The following is a 24356-nucleotide window of genomic DNA, read 5'->3' as shown; positions in this document are numbered from 1 at the left end:
GAACTCGCTGCCCATCATCCTCCTTCCCCCATTGCTCTGACCTCCTGCGGAAACGTCCACGGTCGACGGCTGTCGCTGCCTTTGCCTTCAACGAGGATAAAAGTGCATCTGCAGCCTTGAGGCCCACATTCTTGAGCGAGCGATCAGCCACCACGGTTCAAGCGAAGCCTGCAATCTAATATGCTGCCCTCCTCTTTACACAGTGCCCGGCACTTGTCCTGCGGATGACACGGTTCAAGTCAGGGATCTGAATTTTCAGCCCCATTATCCCCCTTCCCCCCTTGCTCTGACCACCTGCGGAAACGTCCACGGTCGACGGCTGTCGCTGCCTTTGCCTTCAACGAGGGTAAATGTGAATCTGCAGCCGTGCGGCCCACATTCTTGAGCGAGCGATCAGCCACCATGGTTCGAGCGAAGCCTGCAATCTAATATGCTGCCCTCGTCTTTACACAGTGACCGCCACTTGTCCTGCGCATGACACGGTTCAAGTGAAGGATCTGAATTGGCTGCCCCATCATCCTCCTTCCCCCCTTACTCTGACCAACTGCGGAAACGTCCACGGTCGACGGCTGTCGTTGCCTTTGCCTTCAACGAGGATAAAAGTGCATCTGCAGCTGTGCGGCCCACATTCTTGGGCGAGCGATCAGCCACCATGGTTCGAGAGAAGCCTGCAATCTAATATGCTGCCCTCATCTTTGCACAGTGACCGCCACTTGTCCTGCGCATGACACGGTTCAAGTCAAGGATCTGAATTGGCTGCCCCATCATCCTCCTTCCCCCCTTACTCTGACCACCTGCGGAAACGTCCACGGTCGACGGCTGTCGCTGCCTTTGCCTTCAACGAGGATAAAAGTGAATCTGCAGCCGTGCGGCCCACATTCTTGAGCGAGCGATCAGCCACCACGGTTCGAGCGAAGCCTGCAATCTAATATGCTGCCCTAGTCTTTACACAGTGACCGGCACTTGTCCTGCGCATGACACGGTTCAAGTCAAGAATCTGAATTGGCTGCCCGATCATCCTCTTTCACCCCTTGCTCTGACCATCTGCGGAAACGTCCACGTTCGACGGCTGTCGCTGCCTTTGCCTTCAACGAGGATAAAAATGCATCTGCAGCCGTGCGGCCCACATTCTTGAGCGAGCGATCAGCCACCACGGTTCGAGCGAAGCCTGCAATCCATAATGCTGCCCTCGTCTTTCCACAGTGACCGGCACTTGTCCTGCGCATGACACGGTTCAAGTCACGCTTCTTGAGAGCCATGTTTGCATCCGAGGCATCACAAAGAGACGCAACGCTACAACATTGCCAGCAAGGCTCTCCCAGAGCGCACCTGGCACAATTTCGCTGATATGTACGAAAACTTCAAAATAGAAGTGATTATGCACTTCGACGTGACCACCGCACTTCCTTCACCTCAAACTTCTCCTGGCCCAACAGAAACAAGTTCCGCGTAAGCTCTTTCAATTGCGTTCAGCCCTCTAAACAGTGTTCCATCTGCACTCATACGTCGCGGGGCTCACCAACTGCGGCTGCGGAGACGTCAGGTTCACTTCCGTCTCCCGTGTCCCAAGCCCATTCTGTGACCTCAATTGATGCAGTTGTCTATGTGACCTCCATTCACGCCTACGTCACACTCAATAACACCACGAAGCTGACAGTTTTCGGTAAGTTTCGTCGTTCTGTACACGAATTAATGGAGTTTCCCACCAAAATCACTACCATCATTGAGAGCCTTTTTACACTGTAGATGTGGAGTTGGGCTGGCTCCTGCCGAAGCACTTTTGGTCGTCCACGGCATTATCATTGACTTTGTTAGGCGCAATTTGGAAATTCCAGGGCCTATAATGGCCGGCTGTTCATAGTACGCAAGACGTTTTTGCCTGCTCTGTTAGTTCAATACTCCATGCAGAAGCAAGCGATCCTACCGCCCACCAGCTTTCAGCAGCATGACTCAGCACCCTGCCTTGCGATTTCATCGTCTCCAACCAGGCCAGTAGTTCTGAGAACACGTAAAGGCGTACCGGCACTGTGGGGTTAAATAATATCTGGGCCTCGTCATCCAAGTGTGTCAGGCATGCATTCCCCAGCGGGTCCTAGGCACATTCTCCACTGTACCCGCTAAACAGTTTTTGTCATCTAAACCCCAGCCAATACCACTACCGTCCTCACTACAGGGACCTGAAGACATCTCCAGAGCGTCCTTCTCTTATGACAGCGCATCAGCGCCAACGTCGGAGACGCTGCATCGGTTTGGTGCTCTGCATCGCCTGCTCATTCCATATTCATAGAACGAGATAGTACTCCTACTCACAACGCTCACCCCTGTACCCTCGCTGATGAACCAAGGCGTGTGAAGTCCTCCACTCAAAGACCGGCGGTTTAGTCTCTACCTCCTCAAATTTAGCTTCTTGCCTCGTAGTTCATCGCAACGAGTAAGCAGCCTGTCTCAAGTTCTACATATGGAGTCGACACGTAGCTTATTTAGCAGACCCTCCTCGGTAGAGCAATCCCTACTCCAAAAAATCAAACTCCACCATTTCAAGAATCAAGCAATTCATGCGACGTAGTTTCGACACACTTTCGACGCACTCGACAGACTTTCCAATGCTATTCTTTCGCCACAACTATCGTGTCTCCAAACCCGAGGCACAGAACTGCGCACGAGGGAGATATCTGCTGCAGTCGCAAATGAACACCGGCAGGAGGCTAAAATATCAGCGCCGATGCAAACACAGTTTAAAGTGGCAATACGTCGGACACGGCGACCAAACAAAGCCCCTTGACGCTGAGCGTTCTGAACCAGAAACTGGTGTGAAGGTGCGCAAATATTCACAACGGCGCGGCTTGAAACCAGGTGCATCAAAGAATTGAGCTGTGCAAGTTTCCGCTGTGCAAATACTGGGGGCGGAAACAGCGAAGCTTCATCAACATAGCCCCTCAAAGTGCTCAGTACAGAAATAACAAAGTTTTATCAATTTAATAAAAATAGTAGCCTCAACTCTTCGTCAGAAACACTGTGCTTATCTGGAAGCCGTTTCTTTTTCTTCATCGACTCATTCTGGACCGCACGACTGGCGCACCAGTGATCAGCCTGGAGCCCCACCCGAAATAATGGCAAAACACCGAACAGCATAACAACAAAACCAGGACTGAACACAGCTTCTAAGTTCTGTACTACGTGGTGTTTTGGTCGCTCGGGAACTGAGAGTGGAATAGACTTCTACATGGTTGGCACCGCAAACAGGAGCTTTTGTTGTTGTTTTTTTTGTTTCGCCCCGCTTCTCAAGTGTAGCCAACTGGAGGGGAAGAATATGTACAAGATAAACCATGGCTGCCCAGGTATCCCCCACCGCCAGGGCCGTGCGCCACATAACGGTACATCCTTTCACAAGCTACAAGCCGCGAGGCATGAGTCGCGCAGCTGGCAATGGGATTAGAGCCACCGAGATCCCGAGACAACGCTCTCTCTCTGCCACGCAGAAACTCGCAGAGCCGCCATGGCTCACGCTCGTTTTCGCCTTCCGTTCATCGTGTGGCACTATTCGATAAATGAAGGCGGGATGGGACGTCTTCTCACGCCCCCTTCAATTTCAACCTCGGTAAGAGAACAGATTATGTTCTGCTGATGCCTGTAGATCTTCATGACGACAAGCGGGAAGCTTTCCACGATGACCTACCTTCAGGTCATCTCCGCCCAGCACGCACTATTCTAAAAATGAAACCGAATAACTATGGGCGCCACTTTACATCTTATGTCCGATATTAGGTCCGGATCGGCTATGACTCTCAGTGACGTAAAACGTCGTCGGCGAGGACCGGCAATCTTCTACACCCGATGGCCGTTTCATAGTAGCGAATCCCCAGCCCTGAAGGGACCTTCTCGGCCTCTTCTCTACATCACAAGCCAAGAACCAATGGACTCTCTTAGCGTTAGACTACATGACACACTACGCACAGACCACCGCTCTTCTGAAAGAAATTCACAAGAAAGAACTTCACAAGGAGCCCCGAAGTCCTAAACCTAGAACTCGGGATGGCTTTCGCTGCAGAGCAAAGGCATGGAGTGCTTATAACAGGAACACGGATCACGCAAGAATGCCAGCACGCATCCCCAAATGAACGGACCAACAGAAGAACTGAAATAGACGCACGCGGATACACCATCATTGTGCGTCATCGATGAACACAAAACGTGGGATGAACTACTCCCTTGTGCCACGGCTGCGTAGAACACAGCCATCCGGAAAATTACGCAGGTGGCACCAGTCTAGCTTGCCTACGGAAAACGGCTGACAAAGATGCTCGAAGTTATGTTGCAGTCGGAAACACAACAGACAGACGAGCAGAGACTCGTCAGAACGCTATGCGTGCATCCAAAAACTGGGGCCCCGTTTAATTTGTTTATTTCCATGCTCATGACGCTCGTGGCTGCTTGCGCACCGGTGGCGCGTGGCCCACACTCATCGCTTGTCGCGCAGTCCCAGCGCCATCGCTCTTGCAGCGCCCGGCTGCGGCGCCGCCACATAGCCCACTCCCCTTGAGACAGAGTCTGGAGGAAGAGTACTTGTGGAAAGAGGCAGAGCAAAGGCACAGTGTTTCGGTTTTTTAGTTCATGGGTGGTGGTGCGAACGGATGGGAGAGTGGTGGTGTTAAGGGTGGAATGGTGGATGTCGGAGTGGAACGCAGGCAGGGCAGCTTCGGTGAACGCGGGTGAGGCGATCGATGGAAACGACGGTGTCACTGCCGTTGACGCGAACTGTAAACGTCTTGTCAGAGCGTGAAATGACGACATCCTTGCTGGTGTAGGGCGGTTGAAGTGGCCAGTGGGCACTGTCGTCAAGGATGAAAACGTATTGTCTGTCTGAAGATTTGGAGGAATAAAAGTGTGCTTAGTGGAACACGACCGTTGAGGCTGGGGACAGATGTAGCGGAAAAACTGGGTTAAATCGTTTACGTAGCACGTCCGGGAGGGCAAAGGTTATCTACCAGCTGCAGAGGACCAAAGAAGTCTGCCGGTAAGCGCAAAGACGTGCCATAGACCATTTGAGAGGCGGGACAAAGAATATCTACTTTAAAGACAGTGCGTAATACTGGCAGCACAAGAGGAAGGTGAGCTGTCCACGGTTCAGGTGATTTGTGAGCCATCAGTCCAGCCTTTATGTGATGTTGAAACCTTTCCACCATGCCATTGGCTTGACGATGGTAGGCCGTCGTTTTTAGGTAAGTTACACAGAGTAGGTATGTCAAACAGTGAAAGTGCATGGACTCAAATCGGCGGCCACGGTTCATGATACTCTCCGAAGGCACGCCAAAACGGGCGATCCACATGGATATAAGCGTGAAAGCAACAGTCTCAGCCGTAACATCATCGATTGAAAACACCTCCGGCCAGCGAGTAAAACGGTCGATGACTGTCAAGATGTAATGGTAGCACCTAGATGGTGGTAACGGGCCAACAAGGTCGATGTTAAATGTGGTGAACCTAGAGTCCGGCAAGGGAAAAGTGGCCAGAGCCGATGTGGTACGCCGAGAGACATTGCATTGCTGGCAGGTGAGGCAGGAACGAGCCCATGCTCGTCCGTGAGTATTCATGCCAGTCCACACGTATTTCTCGCAACCAAATGCCGTGAGGCATGAACTCCAGGATGAGAGAGACGGTGAATAGAGTTGAAAGCAGTGCGCCTGAGAGAAGCAGAAAGGGAGGGCCGTCTGCTGCCTGAAAATAGGTCAAGGACGCAAACGATGCTGATTCCCGAAACCGGGCAAATATAGTCCTGGATATGCAGAGAGGAACTGCTTGAAGAACACAGAGCTCGGAGCTCCTCGCCATCTCGTTGGGCTTGAGCCAACCCCAGAGTACTGAAAACGGAGCGTTGCGTGCCTGAAATACGGCTAAGGGCGTCGGCTGGGATATTGGTAACGCCCGTGACTTGCTGAATGTCCATCGTGAACCCTGCAAGATACGCCAAACGTCGCGTCTCTCAAGGAGAATATGTAGTCTTCGATGACTTGAAGGCGTTCGTAAGAGGCTTGTGATCGGTGAGTATCATGAAAGTGTGGCCGTCCAGGAAAAAACGGAAATGCTAAAAACAGAGGTAAGCCGCCAGGAGCTCCCGCCCGAAAGTGCTTTAGCATTGCTCAACTGGAGAAAGCGTGTTCGAAAAGAAACCGAGCGAGTGCCAGGTACCGCGGATGTGCTGCTTAGGTACTCTAACCAAAACAGTGCGAAGCATCTAACATCAGGCTCGTGTGAGCGTAGTGGCGCGGGTGCACAAGGAGTGCAGAAGAGTCCAGTGGCTCCTTGATGGCAGTGAATACGCGATCAGCAGTTTCAGGCCATTCAAGCCTGCACTAGGCAGAATTGAATGCTTGAAGGGAAATTTCGAGAGGTTGCACATTGGCCGCACAGCTTTGAATAAACATTCGGTAGTAAATTACCAGTCCTAGGAAACAATGCAGTTGGCGTAAGGACTCAGGTCGAGGCATGTCGATTATGGCCTTTAATTTGTCTGGTAGAGGGCGAATTCTATTGCGGTCAATGTTGTGTCCGAGAAACTCCAAAGACGCCAACCCGAATGCACACTTTTCGCGGCCATTCTCTGTTAGGCATTCGAAAACTGTCCGCAGATGGTGCAGATACTCAGATGATGATCAACTGGCTACAAGAACGTCAATTATGTATGCGAAAACATAAGGCAAGCTCCGGAGGATGACGTGTATGAAGCGTTGAAAAGTCTGAGTGGTGTTGCGCAACCCGAAAGGCATCCGGCTGAATTCAGATAGGCCAAACAGTGTAATGATAGCAGTTGTCTTGACGTCATCCGAGGCTACAGGGATTTTGTGATATGCTTCTTGGAGACCAAGCTTTGAAAATATAGTACATCCATATAGTACATCCACTAAGTTGAATATTGAAGTCCTGTATATTAGGTAGGGGTACCTGCACGTTACAGTGGCCACGTTCAAGGAGCGGTAATCGCCGCAGGCTCTCCAGCCACCTTATTTCTTCGGGACCTTATGTAACAACGAGGGCCAGTTGCTCGAGGACGGGCGAGCAATGCCGAACTCAACCATGTGATCAAATTCATGCTTAGCGATATGCTTCCCGAAGCCAGGCGACGCGCCACGGCATGCGTAGGTGGACCGTTTGTAACGATCTGATGAATGACGTCATGCTTGACTGGCTTTGTCCATTCAGCAGGTGTAGTAAAGGAAGAAATCGCGTTCGGCAACTTGCGATATGGAGAAGGTATGTCGCAAAGAAGCGCAAGCGCGAAAGGGGAGACGGTAGACGATTGTCCGGTGACAGAAAGGCCGGTTGCGGCATCCAGGATTCTTTTTTCGGGACATGTCAACAAGGAGGCCGAAGTTCAAAAGCAAATTGGCTCCCAGAATGGCACGACTCACGTTGGCCACAAGAGAAATCCAGCGGAATGCACGACGTTGGCAAACGTTTACCGTCATGAATTTTTTTCTGTACACGGGGATGCTTGTCTTGTTAGTAACTTGGAGATGGCACAGTGGTGGTTGAGTGCGGTCACAGGAATTAGCGGAGAGCACACTCACTTCAGCAGCAGTGTCAACTAGAAAACGTTGACCACGCGTTGCATCCGTGATGAAGGAGAGGTGACTGTCTTTGGCTGGGAGATCGGCAGACGAGGGAAGCTATTGCAGGAAAAGTCCGTTCAGCAAGCGTGAGTCCGTGGCAGAAGTTGTGTCGCCAAGCAGGATTTCGAGTTCGCGAACGAGCTGCGAACGTCAACGACCACCCAACTCCTCCGCAGAAAACAGCCACTGGAAACACTGCCGTTCCGAAGGCCTCATGCGGCGCAATATGGGAGCCTTTGATGTGTCGTAAGAGTTCATGGTAGGAGTATTTGCGAGGATGTTGCGAACCTCGACCGCGATCTCAATAGGTAGTGACTGTTGGAGATGGTTGAGGCGGATCTCTTTCAACGTGATGTGGCTCACTCGGAAACTTGCCACGACTTGAAGGAACCACACGTCGGGGTGCTGACCACTGAAGGTGGGCAAACGGCAGGCGAGGGCCGAGATGCCGTGTGAAGAGGTAGCGGAGGACGCAGAATTACCGCCGGTGTCGCAAGGAGGGCCCATTCTGGCTCCTTGACTCCACTGCATCACGTCCGGTTCACCTATGTCGGGAACGCGACAGAGGGATGAGCCCAGACACGTCAGAACGGTAGGCCGTGGACCCGAAAAGTGGAGCCCCGTTATTTCACGCTCGTGGCGCTCGTGGCTGCTTGCGCACCGGCGGTGCGTGGCCCACACTCATCGGTTGTCGCTCAGCCCCAGCGTCATCGCTCTTGCATCGCCCGGCTCTGGCGCCACCACAGTGCTAAATGTGGAAGACGACCACATGAACGCCCACGCCCACACAGACCTACAGCGTATGGAGGAGCCCGTCAACGTGCCCAAATTCGTACAAGGCACCAGCATCTGGTTGATGGCGGACGCTACCACCACGGACGCCGAGACCCCGAGTATGACGCAGTTGATCTTGTGTAGGTTTGAACCCAAATTCGACTACAGCGAGTAAGTAGCTGCTGGGATCGTATGGCGGACCCTACTGAGTTTAGCGCGTGCGGGGCAACTTGTCCACGAGGTTCTCACCGACGGTGACTCGGACACATTACGACGATGTCCGTATTCTGAATTTCTCCACGTCCTTCTTTTAAAGCCCTACTACGCCGGATGACATAATTTTCATGTCTTGACAACTGTTTTATTTTTAGCAACTTGTCGATGCTTTCTTGGAGGGGGTAATGCCGCAAACTATACAATCTTGTTTGTTTACTGGCACGTTTTGTCACCACCGTCCGCCCGCGTAGAAGTTTCTTATCTAAGGTACGAATTAAGGGCACATATCTGTTTTTTTCTTTTGTATGCCGTGCAGGCTATTTGAATAGATAGGAGTGTGTATCGGCTGTCGAATGTTCGTTTTTGATCGCTGACGTACTAGATCTGATTTGAGGGTTCTCAAAAAATTAATGGCGAAGGATAAATGTTCAAATAGCAGACACTGGTGCATTAGATTCGCCAACACTCGAATTTATACGTCATGGTGTTGACTGCTTCGCCGCCGGTCTATATTATTTTCAGTCTTAGCGGACCCGAACTTCACTACACTGAATTTTTGTTCCCTAATGGAGCCTTCCTCGTCCTTGGTTACGTGGCAGTATTACTCACTGAAGTCACAAAAACCTGGATTGCACCATTTTCTACTCGTTATTGTTTGTCGATATACCATTTACTAAAAATTTATTCCCTATAAATTGTGGTGCAGGTGACCTCATTTTTGGGTTCGTATGGGAGACAGCGGGTTTTTTCTCGGAACATGACGTCAAAAGACATTTGAACAGCATTTACGGAATTCGTTTTGGTTCAAATTTGATAATTTTATTGGCCTAAATGGCGAGTATAAACTTAACTCTTACGTTTGGCAAATACGCAAACAACAGCGGCCGTAAAAGGAATATATTACACAGTTTTTTAGCTACATTTAGTGTACTTTTCTTCTGTGTTTGTCGCGAAGAAGAAAAGCAAGGAATTAGTTAGTCACATTATATATTTCCAGCCACTTGCTAAACATTGATAATTTTTGCTGGAAGTGACCTGATCCATACATTATGAAGCAGAAAAGGTGAAGAGTGAGCTAGCGCTTCGGAAGGAAGAAAAACGACAAAACTCTTGTGATTGTGCGTTGTGAATAGCGTCACCTAAACGCTCACCTCATGCTTTTTCATACTTGAAATTCTCGAGCCCTCTTTTAGCAGGAATAAGTCGACTTAAACAGAATCTGTTCAAACGTTCCTAATGTGTACCTTCACCTACAGGTGCTTCACAGGCAAAAACTTTTCAATCGGTGAGATACATATTTAAAATACGTACTGTTCTTTTGTCAGCTGGTGTTGGGAACGGATATGGGCGGAATGACTTTAAAGCCTGCGGTAACAGAAGACATTCACAAACAACTCCCAGAATCACCAGTAATACCGCAGAGCACAATTTAGCTGGCATTATGAATGCACTCAAATGATACCCAAAGAAAAAATAGAATTTTATTGCTCGCACACAGCCAGAAAAACCTAAACAAACAAGAATTCTAACAGATTTTCTCCTGCAGTAGGGAAATTATTTACGTGCACAATAAATAAACTATAACTTCGACAGCAAAATTGTATATACAAAGGCTGCAATATCTCAGTTTAGGTAGAAGCCGGATGATATTTTATTAGATACAACAACAAAGTGACATTAGCTTTGTTACGCCCATCAATCAGCCAACTTTCGTAGTGGGTTCACCTCAAACCTGTCATATGCACCGCTGCGGAGGCTTCCCGTACCAATTAGTGTCACGAAAAAAAATTATTTCTCCAGCTGCAAACCGCACCATATATTTATATACCTTTTCCGGCGGGATGTCAGTTCGCAAAGTTGCATTTTAAGTTTAAAGTTTTATAAAGACTCACACGTGTTCATAAGGAATTTAGGCCTCAGCTCTACATGCCAGTTTCGAAGTTAGTAAGGGCAAGCGAACACGAACAGGCTAAACGTCATTGGGTATATAGATATATCTTTGCACTGCTTTCATTATAGTGGTGCTTTGAGTGCCTAACCCCACATGCCACTAGGCATTACGATTTATATCGGCTCCCGATTAGGCTCCCGACTACAACATTGCGCAAACTTGGAACACAACCTCACTGAGTGTTTTGCTTTCAAGAGTTCCTAAGTGTTTGTTCCTGTTTTATTCCCTTTTTATGGGCTGAAACACAGTGCTGGGCATTTGTGAAAGGTGTGGTAGGCCTATAGCGAATGTGGAGGTAATAAACAAGAAAAAGCTAAAATTTGCGGAGTAAAAATATGAAAAATGAATGAATTGTAACATAAAGACCTCATGGTGAATGAGAGAACGAGGTAGTAAATGAAACGTATATAATCGTTTGAAATGAGATCACAGTAAACGCATAGGGTATGCTTACGCCAACTACACGTAAGATGGAGAAACATGGTTCTTCTTGTGTGAGACGTCAAGAATGCACAGTGAAAAATACGAAACAATTGTTACCCAGAGGTACCTATATGAAAATGATTTTTTTAAAGAGCGACTTAGTGTGTCGGTGTCATTGTTGATCTACGGGCTAAACTAAGAAGTAAGGGGTAAAATGCTCATTGGCATCACCGAGACAGTAGCTGCATCTGTGTTGGGTCTTTACAAAAGCAGCCGTGTGGGTAGAGAGGCCGGTTTAGAACCCGTAGATCAGTGGAACTCAGAAGAGAATGGCTGTCGTATTTAAAATTATTTCCGGCAAAATATTTTCACAGCACTAGTTCACACGGAATGTCTTAACCAGATTGATACCAAGTTACAAAAAACCTGCCTTAGGCATATTACACGACTGGAAAGTAAGATATTCTGGTTTTTCGATAGAAAAGACGTTGCATACTCTTCGAAGTCTCTTCGCTAGAAAAGAATGAGATTAAACGATTTTAAATTGCCTAGAGCCAGTATAGACCATATGAAAACCTGGCGCCCTCTTGCGGGAACCGCGTGCGCTTCCGCCATGTTGAGGGATTCTCGGATCTCTGGATACCGCTGTGTACAGGATAGCCCGGGGTTAGCGACGCGCACGTCGGCATTTAACGTTGTCCAAGATGCCCAAATACTGTTGGTAACTTGCTGTGCATAAAGCCGATACAATGATGACCACGGAAATAGTGCACGCATCGTTGTTTTTTTTCTCAACGGAAGCATGACTTGAGCTCTGCGTGAAGTCGCTTGCGGGTGTCGACTTCCCTTGGCGCAGTAATATTATAAGTTCATCGCATGCATAGCCACGAAACGAATAATATGTGCAGGACTAAAAAGGTCCCAATGTGAGCTATTTTCTAGCCCTGTATTTGCCGCTGAGCACTTGTGCCTGCTGGTTTAAGGCGCACTGCATCGGTCATCTCGTACTTTATCATGCGGGCATAGTTTTGAGTCCACCGTTCGCGCTTTGCGCGCCCGCGTTTTTTTTTATTGTGGACGTTCCGTAGGCTTTTATGGAAGTACTACGCATTCTTTTGTTGGCCAAACGTTGCAGGAAATAAGGGATTCGCGAGAGTTGCAACCTTCAGGTAGCGCCATGAGTAGCGCCAGTAACATACATAGTAGTTTCGTGTATCGGTCATTTACCGCTCGTCGCCTGCTGTTGGACCGTAGCCTCTTTTCCCAAGATTAAATTATTCGAAAGAAATTTTTTAAGCGGTAGTCTTCACCCAGTTTTGTTGTCCACAGCGCAAGCACAGGACGCTCAGCGGTCACGTCGAGGCACGCGCTCACCAGCGCTACGCAATTTATTGGTAGTTTGATTATTCATTGGCAATTTATTGCTACTTTATTGGCAATGTTTAACGCGTTACACGCCACACACGTTACGCGCTACAAGTTATGGCACCCCACAACAGCTCCGCTGTTAAAAAATGCCTGGTGTGCAATTTATTTTGTTAAGTGTTTTCTTTTCTTTTGCAGGTTTCCTCTGCATCTAAGAGGACTTTTATCGTATAGCTTTATCGCGAGTGAACCCCTCCCCCATTTCAACCTCAGGACCGCCCGCAAGTTTCGAAGCGTTTTAAGAATGACCTCCTGAGAATTCCGCTGAATGCGAACCAACACGGATGTACTTTCAAAGTTTGCGCTCTCAAAGCCAAAAATAAAAAGCGCGTCATCCCTATTTCATATTTTCCGCGCTTTCGAGGCGCTTTTTCAAGGAAAGTGCTACGAGTTGTGCCGCGCCTTTGCCAGATGGCGCTACGGGTCCCGCGACCGAGAGAAGATGCAGTGAAACATCCCCCTCGCGAGGGGCACGATCAAATGCAGAGCATTTCCGGGGGTGCACGACGTTAAATAGTTTGCGTTACGTTAATGTTGGTGCACTTGTGGCAACTGCTGACGAGAGAGCGCTCGTCAGCAGTAATTTGAATGAGTCAACGATATAAGGCGCGTTCGTAACGTCCCATTCTGTGTCGGCTTTGTGGCGCAGTGGGTAGAGCACCATGTACATTGCGTTCCGCCCGCAGGGTCAAGGGATCGAAACCGGGCGCCGGATAGTATTTTATTATATAGTAGGGAGGGGTGCGGTGCGGACTACGGACGTCAACGCGGGTGACATCGTGAGTTACTGAAATGCTCTGCATTTAAAAAAGGAGAAGAAACGCCACAGCCTCCAAAGGCTTCCCTGCCGGTGCCTCCCTGACTGTTTTTCGATGCATAATGCGTATTTACGAAGTCGCCCGCATATGTCGGCAACAGATAAAGGTCCACAGATCACTCAAAGGTCACTTTGCTGCTCTTAAATCTGAGTATTAAAAGGATCGCCAAGCCAAGAAAGCCCCTCACACGCTCCGTACCAAGCAATCCCGCGACCGCCATCCCCTAACATGGCGTAGCGTGCTCGTTTCGTTTTTCTTCCAGTAGATGGAAGCACTTTTGCATAAGGTCTCTAGCCCACACGAATTTATGTCGGGGAGAGTATGACAATGCAGAACCACTGTCTTAACTAAGCATTCGCAGGGGAAATCATGCCAAGCCCAAAGTGAACCCCGTTGGTATGGTGTTTTACGTCTGCGTAGAGAGTTTCTGTCCTCATAACTAAATTCACAAACTACAGAGGATTTTTGATGGCTTAGCCGCGACAGTGCATGTAAAGTATATAGCGTGCTCTTGCTAGCCTATGTCATTGCGATACTAAATAAGAAATTTGTGTTTTGGCATTCATTGTCAACGAGGGCGACAGTTTATTGATATCTTCTCCCCAAGAAGCGAGCATATGGCAATAACCAAGAAAGAGTTCTATGCTATAGCTATACTGAGTGAGCGAATGTTTCTGCATAACAATATGGATCCAATTACAATTATGCTACTGAGAAGATCGCCAAGCGCTGAGCCTTTAACACCCATTGAAAGGATGCCAGAAGGGCCGAGGTTGATCCTTCAAAACACTTTAACCTACTTATCAGCTAACAGCCAATTCACTGACTGGCAATACTCGCGACATAGGCCGACTTCCGTAATTTCCGAAGCAATATATGTAGGAATATATTAAAAAGAACTTGCTACAGATTAATATTCATTGTAACCTTGTTGGAAAAGATTGATTTCAACTTCTTGGCGTAGAGCTGAGTATGGCCGGAGGTAGACACATTTATTGGGGTATTCAGAGACAGTGGGCCGTACGTTCAATGATACATAGAATGATCGTTTGGTCTTGAATGTGGACGCAAGTGAAGCCCGAACTAAAGTCATCCGGTAATTTTTCCCGAGCTGACCGAGGTGTATGAAAGACGAAAGAGCGGGATGGTAAGGATTTTACTAAACCAGGCACAGCGTACAAGCGCCCACTGTTATGACCGGAATGCGGACTGTTACGAATCTGCCAACGCCATGTGTTTAGCTGTTACGAATCGGCCAACGCCACGTGTTTTCCCGCATCAGCGACCACGTGGGAATCGACCATGTGCGACCGCGTGTTGGTGAATCGTACTTTCGTGTCTCGCCATGCCGGGTCAGTCACCTCGCTTTGCAACGTGCCTCCGGCGGCTGCCAGCGCCTCACCCTTAAGGCACCTGCACGTCGGAGAGTCCCGCCTTGACATACCCGGCTCAGACGTTTCGCTATCGGCACGATCAACCTTTCAAGGACACTCTCTCCCCTCTCTCGGACGCCACGAGGGGCGAAGCCATGACTCGCGAACTATGGAAACGTGTGTGTGTTTGTGATGTTCGTGGCGTGTTACTCTTGGGGGCATTTTTTGGGTATAAAAGAAGCAGCACAAATGCTGATAATCATTCCTGTCTGAGCAGCGAATCCATGCGGTCGCTCTGCTCGTGTCCTGTATTGTAACCTCGCCCGTCAGGGCATTGTATGTTTTTTGGCTCGCATGATACACGCTACCCATCGTATGTTGGAGGCCACGGAGAAAGGATCGGGTGCCCCCGCCCGGTCGCAACAGTGGTGGCAGCGGTGGGATGACAACTTCGTGACACCTGGAGCCAGCGGTGCGAGACCCAACACCACGGACGTCAAGGCGGCTTCGGACTTCGCAGAATTCACGGCGGTCAAGGGTGAGTGCGGGACTTTTCTTCACTGAGTTTTACCAGGCTTCTGAGGATAGCTGGTAGGGCGTGTGTTTTTGTCGCGTGGGTTATTCGCGCAAAACATTTTTTGGAGCACTGGGAAAGCAGTACTCTAGACCAGCCATGAATTTGAAAGCGTTGAAAAAACCGCAGTTCTTGGAGCTTGCAAAAGAGTTGCGCTTGGATGTTACAGACGCGCTGAGAAAGCCAGAGCTAATAGAGGCTATACTCGCTGTTGGGGCTGATGATGACGAGCTGTCCGAGTGCATTGAGACGATCAATGACAGGGAGACCGCTAAACGTCAGGCTGCCGAGGCAGAGGCTGTGCGCCAGCGTAAGGAACGCGAGGATAGAAAGCGAGAACGGGAGCGACAGCATAAGCTGGAAATGAAGCGTCTAGACGTCGAGGCGTCTCGACCTAGACGTCAGAGTGGCAGCAGCGTGCAGTCTGCGGCGACTGAGCGACCTACGTTGCGAATGTGTGACCTAATGCAACCCTACAAGGTAGGAGAAGACATCGGTCTTTTTTTGGTCAACTCCGAGCGTACGTGTGAGAGGGCCCAGTTTAGCCGAGACTCATGGCCGCAAAAGCTGCTTACGCATTTGCCAGGTGAGGCATCCGACGTGATGGCCCGCTTGCCAAAGGAGGAGGCAGAGGACTACTAAAAAGTCAAGTCAAGCCTCCTGCGTACGTACAGGCTGTCAGCAGAGGCGTTTCGCCAGAAGTTCCGTGAAGCCGAGAAAGCTAGAGGCGAGTCGTACTCGGAGTTCGCCTACAAGCTGAGGGCAAATATGGAAGAGTGGCTCAAAGACGCAGAGGCTTTCGGAGAGCACGACAAAGTAGTTGAGTGCTTCGGTCTTGAGCAGTTTTATCGCCGTCTACCAGAGAACCTGAGACTCTGGGTGCAAGATAGGCCAGGGGTAAAATCTGTGGATCAGGCAGCTCAGCTAGCCGACGAGTTCGTCGCACGTCGAGGTGAGCAGGGGCCGAAAGACGGCCACAAAGAGTTCAGGCCGAGGCCTGATTAAGTCAGGGCCGAAAGGCAGAGCTCCCCGGGAAGACGGTGGAGCAAGGGATGTCGTTCTCGTGGATAGAGAAACTGGCCACGTTAACGAAGAGAGAGCAGCAGACGCTGAGGAGCAGCGCAGAAAGAAAGCTTTCGAAACGCGCAGACAGGCTGCGTGATACAACTGCGGCGAGACGGGACATTTCGCTGCTAGTTGTAAGAAGGGAAAACTAGTATTTCACGTACTAGATCAGAGTGAGGACAGCAGGCCGTTTCTAGAGCCGTACGTACGGGAGCTAGTCGTCAATGGTAAACCGTGCCGAGTGCTTCGCGACTCCGCGGCGACGGTAGACATGGTCCACCCTTCGTACGTTGAACCGGATCAGCTTACGGGGCAGTGTGTTTGGGTAAAGCCAGCCGTAGGTGCACGAAACGTGCGTCTGCCGATTGCTAAAGTCAGCATCGGAGGTCCGTTTAGTGAACTTGTGACGCAGGCAGCAGTATCCCCACAACTACTTCCAGAGTACAAGTACCTATTCTCGAACAGGTCGGATCAGCTGTTAAAGGAAAAGGGGTACAATTTTGAGAAACTGCCGAGGAAAGAACCAGCTGAGCTCGCTGCGAAGAGCTCGAGTAACGATAGGGTCGCCACCTCTGTGAGGAATGGCGAAACTCAGATGGAAAGCGATGATGCGGCATTTCTGGAGACTCACGGCGGAGGGCAGCGTAAGTACACTGTGTGTAAGGCCCCTACGGTGAGTGAAGATGTTTCGTCGCCATGTTCAAAGTGCGCTAGATCACTGGAATCCTTGAAAACTGCTGTAGACCCGAACGCGCGCAGTTCGCGGACAACTGAGCCGTCTTTTGAGACAGGGCAGCCTAGTTGTAGTGTAGTTCTGGCAGGAAGGAAGGAGAACGGAAACACGCTTCGGTCTTTGCGTTCCGAGGTTGTCGCTGAAAGCGCAAGGAACGACGAGGTAGTGACTGTTGGGAACTGCAAGGTGTCTAATGGGCTCGTCGTGCCCGTTTCACTCCCAGCTGATGCTCCCGTCGATAGGCCAACATCGGCTGAGCTAATAGAAGTTCCGGTGTCGCCTGTGGCTGAACCAAAGTCGGGAACCGACCAGCCTAGAGGAGAGAAAGCAAATGCGTTCCGGCGTTTGCTTGCCGAACGAGTTCGAAAAAAGGCCAGCAACGAGGACGTAGCAATAACTTCAGCGCGTAATTGTGGCGCATGTTTCAGTGCGAGCAAAGCCGTGAGCTCGCATCGCACCGAGGGAACGCCGCCTAGAAGCAGTGCGCGCATAACGTTTGAACGGGGGAAAATCCCGCTCGCGCCTCCGCGCGCTCAACCTTTGTCGAAGAAGACGACCGGTGTCATTTCACGCGGTCACAGCAGCGTTGAGAGAACGGCTGCACCTAAAGTGCGGTACCGAAAGGGAAAAACTCAGGGCATTGACGAGAGCTCAAATCGCAGCTCTCAGCGCGAGAAGTGGCCTGTTGACGCCTGACTTTCTCAAATTTCTTTGTTTTTCGTGAAGCAGGTTTCGCCCTTTACGATTACGTTTTTTTTTGTATGTGGGACATTTCCAATCACGCGAAATATCACCTTTCAGGTTTGTGCACTTGTCTAAAGTACTGCTGGGCTAAAATATAACTAGTGCAGTTAGTTATTAGCGTATTTTTTTGCAACTAAAAGCCTGGTAGATCTTCAGTGTGGCTTTGTCTTCGCACTTGCCGGCGATGCGGTTGTGTCTTGCTGTGTTGTTCTGTTGCTTGCCTGACCAATCCAGAGACGTTCTTGGGGAGCCACTTCTCGTCCAGTGATCGGCCCTGTGAAGCTCCAGCACGGTGTCGTACAGCCCAGGCCTGGAGTCGAGCGTCTGCTGAGCACTTCACTGCGAAAGCGTCCCTCCTGACAACGGTTGAAGACCCTTATCCATCGGGATCTCGGACCCCCGGCGGAAAAAGCTGTTACGAATCTGCCAACGCCATGTGTTAGCTGTTACGAATCGGCCAACGCCACGTGTTTTCCCGCATCAGCGACCACGAGGGAATCGACCATGTGCGCCCGCGTGTTGGTGAATCGTACTTTCGTGTCTCGCCATGCCGGGTCAGTCACCTCGCTTTGCAACGTGCCTCCGGCGGCTGCCAGCGCCACACCCTTCAGGCACCTGCGCGTTGGAGAGTCCCGCCTTGACATACCCGGCTCAGACGTTTCGCTATCGGCACGATCAACCTTTAGATAGCGCGACCCCGGCACCTTTCACGGACACTCTCTCCCCTCTCTCTAACGCCACGAGGGGCGAAGCCAGGACTCGCGAACTATGGAAAAGTGTGTGTGTTTGTGATGTTCGTGGCGTGTTACTCTTGGGGGCATTTTTTGGGTATAAAAGAAGCAGCACAAACGCTGCTAATTATTCCTGTCTGAGCAGCGAATCCATGCGGTCGCTCTGCTCGTGTCCTGTATTGTAACCTCGCCCGTCAGGGAATTGTATGTTTTTTGGCTTCGGCTCACCTCTCGCCATGAAGTGAACAGTTACGTTATCCTACTGCTCTGGACTTCTTCACGGCTGCAACAGCTGCTTGCCACTCGCATCATACACGCTACCCATCGTATGTTGGAGGCCACGGAGAAAGGATCGGGTGCCCCCGCCCGGTCGCAACAGGACCCGGCGCACCCAAGCTCGAACATCGGTGGTAATTAGCGCGTTTTTATCACCAGTCCCATCATTGCCCAAGGTTTCGTCCGTATCTGCTCACGCCACGTGCGTATACGCATTGAATAGAGCGGCTTCTCAATCCTGTGTTAACTGCACCCCATCATACCCCTGAGTGGCAACAGCAGGCGATTTCGGGCGTGTGACTCCCCGAGCCGTCACCGCCCGCACAACTATAATGAATGGAGGCAGCAGAGACAAGAAAGGACACAACTTCGAAGGCACGGGCAATAAAATCGGTAATCGGCGAGCATCATGAGCCAAGCACTCAGGCGCGCTTCGTGCTTGGAAAAAGGTCTCCCGTACCAGCAGCGCCATTATATCCTTTCCCTCGTGGTCACGTGGGCAAGCAACCAGAACGGCTCTGCGCGTGGGTGGAGCTTATGCGCATAAGACTGGCGGTCCTTTATTGGACGAGACTTTTGCGAGTGGAATTTCCGAGGGAAACTCTAAGAACTTTTGCTTAACAAAAAAGGTGTTGTGACGAGCTGCCGAGTGTTGCTGGCTGTGCTATTCGTTCGAGGCACAGCATCAAAATTTCTACTGTTCATATAAATACATATATAATTTATTTTTCTTCATCAGCGAGCATCGGTTTCTTGATCAACTTCTCCGGTCACCAGTCACTCTAGCAAGATGATTTCCCAAACCCTGAGGCCACAACAACTGGTCACATCGGTGGTATCTGACTACGCAATGCACTACAACTGGCTTGCAGCGGTGACATGCAAATACGCAACGGATCCAGATGACTACGGCTATGTGAGTCTGACTTCCTCCCTTTCACATTTATCGGGGTTCTGTGTCTCTTAGAAGTGTCTAAGCTGGTGTATTTCTTTGTTAGAAGACTTTTTGTGTCACAAATGTACCAGTCTCGTGTGTCTCTTAGAAGTGCATGAGCTGGTGTGTTTTGTTCGTTGACAAACGTTTTGGTTAAGACAGAAACGACATGGAAGTAGTCTAGTGTCTGAGCCCAGTAGTTATGCATATCAATTCGTTGATGAGCACGGACTTGCTCTTGAAATGCAACTTTTTCAATGTGTCGACAGGGCAAAACACTCGTAAGCCTCATATTTTCGATGTTATTCGTGCACTGAACGCAAATGATAGTGAGCTAATTGATTGCTAGAAACAAGTCAAGGAAAGCAAGCTCGCAGCTGTTGTGCACCTATAGCAAAAGCACCTCGAGGAAGCAGAGCGAAAGCACCGCGAGGAAGCCGCAGAGCGAAATGACCAAATGAGGCCACTACTAGTAGTAGTAACTTTATTTTGCCCCACAGTTCTGCTGATTGCACCACTCAGTTGTTCGCTCCGTACTCTAGACAGCGGGGCTCCCTGTGGTTTTGGAACTCGGTGTCTCCTGCCAACTGGGCAAGGGGACGAACAGAAACGTCGTGTTTTTGAGCTAGCAATGGAACGACTGAAACTTGAATGGCGGAAACTAGCACTCAATCCCGTCATCTTGCAGCCTGCAGATTAGGGAAGCCTACGGGACAAGAAAGCGAGTACGAACCCGAACAGGCACAGAAGGAAATGAGAGAACTGAAGAAGCTATGAATGATAGCAAAAAAGTCCGTGAGCCAAACTCGAAAGTGAGACTAAACACAAGGAAGCTGATCAAGAATAAAGCGCATGCCTGGAGGCTGGGAAACAATTAGCGCGCATGAGGAGGTCGTGCGGGTAAGAGAAAACACGCGTGAAGAGACAGACAGAAAGAACTCACTTCGAAGTGTAATTGGCCTGGGTGGCCATTATTACCATGAGCCTGTCTTAAACCATGCCGATGTAGTTGATCGCCACATGCACGAGCAGCTTTGGCTGCTGGCACACGCGTCTGAGGTTGTAGCCGGGATGCACCGAGTCTGTAAGGGGAAGAATGAACCCGAGCAGCTGGCCATATTCTCGGGTGACCGTTCCTCTCCAGTGCCAAGCATGTGCTCTTCCTGCGAGCGAGAAACATTTCCTAACAGTAAAGCAATGACAAAGCTTCACCGGGCTTTGAAGGCGGAAATTGAAGACCCCTCTGGCCCTAACCCTTTGTTTACCTTGAAGTGGTGTACAGATCCTGGGGTTAAATTGTCCATATGCGCGTTGGAGTTCACGCGACAAGAGAGGGGTCACTTGTGGCGGAGGTTCCAACGGCGTGGACCTGAAGTCCGGTTTTCAGAATGTCGCCACAGGAGGCTAGAATGGAATGTCCTCCCAGCCGTGACTCCCCCATGACGTACGTAGCGTTTCCGTTCACCGGTCTGTTCACGGTTGTGTGCGTGTGTAGTTTGCATAATTAGACGAGTTATCTATTTCATTGTTTTCACCCTTCCTGGGGCTGGTAGTCTGAGTGTGAAGTGGAAGTGTTACTCACATGTGCCTCTTACAAAGCGAGATCGCTTTTTTGATTCAATTTGCTTAAATCGTTCACCTTTTTAGAGGCCAGTGGGTAGTTTGTTGATGTTTTTGTGTAGCAAATGTCCTCTGTGACAATGTGGAGTTTGGGTTTTGTTTCCGCGTAGCGTTCGGACTACAGTGCGTCTTGGAATGCTGCATGTTGCACATTATGTGGCGATTGCTATGAGGGACTTTCTTTGTTGTTCTATATTGGAAGGTTTTCAACCCACAGACACAGTTATGGACAGCACTCTTGGTGCGAAGGTGTTACGTTCGGGCACCTAACTTAGGTAATTAATACCACCCGTAAATTAGGTATCGTTCGTTGAGTATAGCGCCTTCACTGCTGCGATGTTTGTTTTTACGCCAGCCGAGCTGAATTTGGCGTGATAGGCGTAAGGAGAACACGCGGAAGCTTCTTTTGTACACCGCGCTTTTGTGTTCACTCCACGAGCATGCCCGGAAAAAACTTATACGAAAGCGGCGTCAGTCACTCCCGGATAGTTAAAAGGCATGTTCGGTAGTTCGTTTGGGAAACTGGGGTAAGGGGAGCCCGTGACGTTTAACGACGGCGATTACCGCCGTAAGAATTTCCGCAGCGGACGGGAGCAGGAGGTGATTCAGGTAATCAAAAGACAGGCCACCCTATGTGGTAGATTGGCTTTTAGCTAGGTGATTTTGTTGTGTTATACTTGTGTTTGCGGAATACCTTCGAGTGCTTATACAGATCATGTCAATACGTGTGCAAAGTTTTTATCCTTCATCAGCGAGAATCGGTCTCTTGATAAACGTCTCCGCTGACCAGTCACGCTAACAAGAGGGATTTCTCAAACCCGGATGCCACAACAACTGGCCGGATAGGCTCGATCTGACCATGCAACGCAATACAGCACCGCACACAGCATCACCCGATGCTGGGCGGTGTGCCTGCTTGGCCGCAATATTGGAATTATGAGGAGTGGGCCCTGTAGTGCGTGTAATTGTGCCGGTGATGGGGAGGGAACGTTTTGCTCTGAATGACGCGGAGGGCTGTTTTGTAATCTTAGGGGAGCTTTGGATGTGGAGCAGGCGAACAAAATCACAGCGTGATTTTTTGCAACGCAAATAATTCGGAGAGCGGCGGTAACCCGTCCCTGGGTGGTTAAGCAGGGGTACTGCGTGCTGATAGGTATATATCTGGGCCATAAATGAAGAATGGGTCGTGCCCGTACAAGATCCACAATGTCGTTTTGATAATATCGCATGAGGGCTTTTGAGTAGCGGGAGCCAACTCCCACACAAGGAACCGTTGATGGGCAGCTTGTGGGTTGTTCAGGATGGCTGATGAAGGGGAGTGGAATATCACCGAAACTGTGGGTAATTCTTCATCTTCCCCGTAAGAAAAGATTTGATTCAGGCACAAGCGCTACTGTCATCCTCTGATTTCATTATGACCACCGCACGGGAGCCGCACGTATAGGGACTGTAATTAATGAATGCAACGTCGGAGGACGTGTCATAGCTCCGCTTCTGGGATTCGCTAGGTGGCTTCACGCCTGGCTTGAATCATTCCGCTTTGAAGATATGCGTGCATGGTTTGGGACTCTAGCGAAGGTGAATGCGGCGTCTTCAATAGACCAAAAGAATCCGGATGAGACGGCTTCAGGAACTACTATATTTACTGTTTTGAGCAAAGCAATTAAGAGCAAGGCCATGAGGCGCTGGCAGTGGTTGGGGAGGCGGCCCTCGATGCCTCTATGCATGCAGGTACACCATTATGTAGCTTATTTTGAACAAATGATTCCACTGATCTGGTTACAGCGGGGTTCGGGGTTTCCCTGACGGCTTTATGAATGATATTTAGGGAGCCTGAGCTCTCTTGTAGGGAGGATAAGTTACCTAGATAAACTGGGAATTGAAGAGAATGGAATTGCCGAAATTTGGCGGGAAAGGCCTTCTTTCCTCATTGCGCTGAGACAGTTGGGTGCAAAACTATTCATTTTGTTTAGTTCGCTACACTGGGGTCTGACGGGCGCGCGTAATGAAAGTACGTCAAGGTGAAAGAAGGCGGAAATTAGGTGTTAAACTTTAAAATGCTACAGTTCTATTGTCCGCAGCCCTCCCAAAAGGAACATTTTTCTTTGCACAAATGTGCAATTTCAATATTAATATCCACTCGTATTTTAACTAATACGACAGTGAACTTATTTACCACGGGATGTTCACAACCGTACATTTGCAAACGTTTCTTTATAACGTGCTCCTGGGGTTTTCTGCGAGAAGGTTCAATTCCAGATTTTTCATTTCGTTGAGTGTCCCGCTATCCATTCCGGGGCAGTAATTTTGGTTGTTTAAGTGTAACGTCTTAATTTGGTCCTAAATGAAACCAGGCACAACAAAAGTGCACTAACGTGCACGATGCTGACAATTGTTTATTTGAAATCTACAATCGGTACTATAATACCGTGCTGAAGATCACGGGGATAGAAGATACACGGCTTGGTCGTATGAAGTATTTTGTTCTTGAATATTGCTCCTATTTACTTCATATGCTTCTTCTTGTTTATGAATTTATTTCTTATTCTTACGCGTACCGTGCACGTTAAGTCATTCATCACCATGAATGAACACCTTTCATAGGTTGGTGTAGCGAAGTATAGTAGATGCACTGCAAACGCAAACTAGCCGGAAATGGAGTTTTAATCAAGTAATCTGCCCTGAAAAGTACCTATAGCAAAAAATGTACTCCCTAGGCATGATCTAAAAAAGTGGACGAACCTCCATGGTAGTACCGTTGCCCATCCGTGTAGCAAAAGAGAGGATTTAGAACGACTTAACACCATTTGTGAGATGGCGTTCAGTTCCTTGAATACTACCACGTCCATAATAAACTCCCCATCTGAGGTAATCATCTCAAGCGGAGGTCGTCATGTTAGTCTTGTGTTCTTTCAGTGTATCAGCACTTCAACCGTGGCCTAATGCTAAATAGAACGAGTAAGCAGGACGCGACAGTTGCATGCAGCTACAAAACTGATACCGTACGTATACCCGTATAGATGCTTCGACCAGCGCGATCACAGGCAGACAGCGCGGCCGTGTTGTTTCAATCTGTTTATTTTGGCGACAGG

This window comes from Haemaphysalis longicornis, unplaced genomic scaffold, assembly GCF_048455015.1.
Source record: "Haemaphysalis longicornis isolate Haplotype H1 unplaced genomic scaffold, Haemaphysalis longicornis Haplotype H1 scaffold_5, whole genome shotgun sequence".
Lineage (NCBI taxonomy): Eukaryota > Metazoa > Arthropoda > Arachnida > Ixodida > Ixodidae > Haemaphysalis > Haemaphysalis longicornis.
This window is presented reverse-complemented; position numbering follows the sequence as displayed.